Below are 5436 nucleotides of genomic sequence, written 5' to 3'. Positions count from 1 at the left end.
ACAAAATGTGCAGTCCGTGTGCGAGAAAACCGACCAGACCCCTTCGCCGATGCACCAGATTGCTATAGTGGACACGGTGAGTTTCATTTGAATGGTCATTAGTTACTACCATTCACATTTCAGTTGCATCATGCTAACTAAACATTGCAAATGATCTTTCGTGCAACATGCCTCCCACAAAGGATCGACCGATCCTTCTCTGTCTCACGGTCGCAAAACCCTGACCGGCCCTTCACCTCCCGGATCATGGTAAGTTTTCCCAAGTGTTTTGGTTAACAAATGCTTTGTTAGCTAGAAAATGGCATAACAACCTAGGATAGCTCAATAATGGCCTATAGCTAGCTTAGCCAGTTCATTTACGACATAATTAGCTCACTTAGGTAAAAAATGGCATAACAACCTAGGATAGCTCAATAATGGCCTATAGCTAGCTTAGCTAGTTCATTTATGACATAATTAGCTCACTTAGGTACAAAATGGCATAACAACCTAGGACAGCTCAATAATGATCTATAATTAGCTTAGCTACTTCATTTATGACATAATTAGCTCACTTAGGTACAAAATGGCACAACAACCTACACTACAAGAAATATGTCAACTTGTGGCCATCACTATTGGTCACTGAAAGATTATTGTTTTCATTTGCGACCTTTTTGTGACCAAAAACAGAAGGTCAAAAGCTGGCAGTCGTAAACTTAATTTAACGACCTTCTCTATGAGAAGGTCGTGAAAGGCAACGACCAAAACAAAAGGTCATTGGTTCAACGACCTTCTATTTTGGTCGCTAGCTGTCTACGCAGGTCACATCAGATCCGACGTGGCAAAATTGCGACCAAATGAAAAGGTCGTTGGTTAAAATCAGACCGGTCCAATTCGACCGTTGATATGGGCCAAGCCGAGTAACTAAGCCCTTTATGTTATTTTAGTTGATGTAAATTCTGGTTGGCTACATGGGTCGACCCGACATTTCAGCCTTCTATCTTATAGGCCTTTGGCCTTTTTGCTGTCCATTTCTTGTTTGGGCCTCGGCCTTTTTACAATCCATTTTGAAGCAGGTCCCACTCATCCGGTTAGGTCCCACTTGTCAATTTTCTGTTGTTTCTTTCCCATTCTGATGTTTAGGCCCCACGTTTAAGTTCTTTATTTGTGCGATAACCAATAACTAGATTCAATCAGAGCCAATAACACATAATATTTCATACAACAGCCAGACAAAGTATTTTACAATATTGGAGTACCAATAAGGTATTCAGCTACAAAGCACAGCTAAATATTAACATGACCAGCTCCAGTGAGCTAAAAACATTGCTGGATTCTTCTCCTGGAGCTCTTGTACACCAACTTTTGACGAATGAAGGCCACCGTCTGCAGGTTATAAATAATAAAAGTTAGGAACATAATTAAGTATAGTCGTGCAGATAACACTCTCCTAACAGTGAAAAATAGCTGTAGAATGAGATCTAATAAGAAACCATGCATATAACATTCTCGTAATGGCAAAACTACGATATATTTGTAGAAGGGAAAATGATAAGTAGCGAACCCAGTGCATTTGATGAGAATATAGCAATAGATTAAGAGCATATTTTTTAGCATCACACGATAGTAGCAGTGTAAAGAGCATCCACTAATCACTATTAGCCCTAGTTGAGCATTTAAGTTGGCACGTGACGAAGTAAACATTCGGCGAACATGGAATATCCAGGAGTTAAAGATTTAGCATGTAGTGAACATGGAATCTTTCACATACACAACAACTCTAAAAATAGACAATGCATGCAATTCCCAGGACCAACGACACATAAACAACGACCACCCCCATGAGTATCTCAGTATCACTTACATCATAGACTCCAAACAGAAAGCAACATGTACAACGGTGAGCATGTAAATCAGGACACACACCTGTACTGTTGTACAACATCTAGCCATCGTGGCAGAGGCCATGCTGCATGTGTGCCTCCCTTGTGAGTGGGACTGCATCCATACAATTGTAAAGTGGAAAAGGCATTAGAACTAAACAACAATTACTAGTATAACAGAAGGCAGAGACTGTACTATGCTCTGTGCAATTTTATCAGTAAAAGCTGAAGTTACAGAACAAAATTTAACAGTATAAATAGGTAGAGACCGTGCAAGTTTATCAGTACAAGCTAGATATATAAACAACATTTAACTGTATAAACAAAAGGCAAAGACTGTACTGCACAAGCGTATCACTATAAACTGAATCTATAAACAAAATTTAATAGTACAGATAAAATGCAGACTGTACTGAGTGTAGTACTATTGTGCTAATTTATCAGTATAAACTGAACTTTGTTCAGTGATGCATCATGTGCTTCGGTGCTTGTTCTAGCTAAGGAGAACCTGTGTAATTGACTACTGGCGTGTACTAGCAAGTGAGCTATATACTAGCAACCTGGCATGATTATGTGCATCGTGTAATTGACTATTTGTGCTTCAGTGCCATGGTGAGCAGTGAGCTATGTATAGACATAAACTCTAGTATCCGGCAGATCAGAAGAGGAAGGACAGAACATGAACAACCTTCCATGGCGTCATGTACTAAACCTACAACATTCTGATTGTCCCATTGGAAACAAAAATTCCAATGGATTAAGCCATGTTTATACTAAACCTACCATATATTCCCATCTAATTTATTCCAGTGGATTATGCCACATTAGTACTGAACTTACAACATTCTAATTACCTGCAACAAATCAGTAGCATACATGACATCAAAGGGATGCAAACTAGATAATTTAGTAGTCTTCTACAACACATAACAGTAGGCATTCTAACTTGCAGCAGCAAATTAGTAGCTAGATGACCACCAACAACACAAATCAGTTCGAACACTCGGTCCTCGATGCTACTACCAGCAAGTAATCAACCATGGAACCGAGGCCAAACTCTAGCATCACAGAAAGCAGAGGAAAAAAAGGGCTGGATGGGCTCACCATGGGGGTGCTGGTGCTGCTCATCCATGGTCGGTCGTGCTACATCCATCCGGCTACAACTGCTCATTCATGGTAGGAAACCACATCACATCTCAGTCAAGGGAATGGAGGGTAAGGGAAAAAGAAGAAGAAATTGAAGGTAAGAAGACCTGGATGGCGTCAGAGCATTGGTGAAGGGGCGTCCTCCATGGCGTCGGGGGAGGAGGACGAAGACGTCCTCCTCCATGCCGTCGGGGCAGGAGGGCGAAGACGGCGTCCTCCATGGCGTCTGCGCAGGGGAACCAGTGGTGGACGTCGCATGCGAGGGGCGAGGCGGAGTTGGCGTGGAGGTAGAGGACGTTCCCGTAGGCGTCCATGCGGAAGAGCGTCGGGTCGAAGCCGTCGTCGCCGTGGTGGTCTAGCTGCTTCCAGAGCAGGTTGGCAAAGCCTGCACGACCAACCACCAACATGGACCGAGGAGCATTGGGGTGTGCCTGCATGAGGAAGGAAAGCAGCATCAGAGAGTTGAAGGGAAGAAATCAAAGATGAGGGTACCTTGAGGAGCAAAGTAGAGCAGAAGTACTATTGCCGAGGTTGCTCTGCCTCTTTCCATTGTTCCCTTTTGTGCCGTTACATTGTTGCTCATCACCTGTTCATACATATGCCTGTGGGCCTGTGTGTTTCTTTGTAGTCCATATCATGTGATTCACAGCCTGCTCTAAAATTTTGTTTGTGTTGGACAAGTCGGCTACTAATTCCAGTTTGTGCGCGGTTGCGTGTGTGAAGTGGCTGTTGTGCAGTTGAGGTGCGCATCGATTTCCTTTTCATCAAGTACTAGCTTCAGTTTAGTTTCATTTTCGCATTACTTCTTTTCCGTATGGGTTGGAGTGGGAGCTATGATATTCTCTTTTGAGTTATGACTATCTGAATGGGTACTAAGCAAACAATTATATTTTTAGGAACAAAACAGAAAAAGGAAAGGAGTCAGTACAGACCTGACCAGCAGGAAAGCACATGTGGTGAGATGCACTGATTCCTTTTTTTTTTCTGAAGTACTTGTTGAACAATTTACACTTATATATCTGGGTGTAAGAATGTGCATGTACGTGTTATTCACTTATTTGGTTTATGTCAAGCTATGTGTCAGCCTTCTCCTTACTTCTGCTTCTTCTAGAAGCATAATTTTTGCTTGCACATTATATAATTACCAAATGCATAATTTTTGCTTGCAGGCTAAATTCTGTTATAAGGTATGTGATATGCAAAATCAAGACACTGTATATTGATAGTGACCCACATGTTACTTAAATCTATTTGAAGTAACATTTCCATTATTATCTCCCGTTCCCACTAAAGTGGTTTCAAAGGAAATAGAGCGAATTGACCAACTTTTTCTATACATACGTTGATAGCTCATCCAGCATGATTGAGTAAGTTTTTCATAGTTTTGTCAAACACTTGTTTGCAATTATTTTTGATGTATACTCATGGTAGCCGTCCTTCCATTTAGAATTTCTACATATACTCTCCAATTAGGGATATGAATCGTTCGATACTTATGGTAAAAGCAAGAGTTGTTTTATATGAATCACTGTAAATAGTAATTGAATAGTTTTCAATGCTTCCGTAATCTCACTCATGAAAATGTATATTGTAATTGACACATGCCATTTCGATGCAGCTGAATGTTAGCTTCAAACAACTCCATGATGCGAGCAGGTTTGTCCCCTGTCTAAATACATCATTTCGTTTACTGATTTTAGGTCTGCTATGGGTGTTGGAGGAGATATATTTTGGTCCATCAGAGTCTACTTGGAAGCTGACAATACAAGCTATGCGTCTGTTCAGGCACGGGTCCTATTTGATAATAAAGCAGGAACCATGGTGGTTGGATACAATGCAATACTTTGATGGCTGGCCGAATCAATCCATCCCATGAGTGCAGAGTATATTTCTATAATTTCCTACAAAATATATGGGTAGGCATTCTCACTTCACTAGCTTGTTTATTAAGAGGTACGAGTGGGTGGCCAGCTGCATACTCTAGATGGCAATGTCAAGACCTATCTTATTTAGATTTATGGTGGTTCTTTGATTTCATTTATTTTTGATGGATGAATATTAAGAAATTTTTATATCATCATTCTGTGGCTGGATGAACAAGGAGCTGGAAAAAGTATTTGCAAAAATAGTGGTTGCTTATTACAGGGTAAACCCAATAAATTTGTATGTTGCATTTAGATGACCTTATCTTTGTTTCTGGATTGATTAGTTAAGCCACTAACATATCCTTATGCTATATACTCCCTCTGGGAGTATCTAAATAAACTAGCATTTCTAACTCAAGCTATGGAGCGACATTGGGGACCAAACAAGGTGGCATAATGTGCTAAGAAAAGATAGGGGCGCACAAAAACACCTCAAGAGGCGTACGAAGGTGCGCCCCAACCACTAGTATGGTTTATACCGAGGCTCCTCCCTTATCAAA

This window comes from Triticum aestivum, chromosome 3B, assembly GCF_018294505.1.
Source record: "Triticum aestivum cultivar Chinese Spring chromosome 3B, IWGSC CS RefSeq v2.1, whole genome shotgun sequence".
Taxonomy (NCBI): domain Eukaryota; kingdom Viridiplantae; phylum Streptophyta; class Magnoliopsida; order Poales; family Poaceae; genus Triticum; species Triticum aestivum.
Note: the sequence above shows the minus strand (reverse complement) of the source record.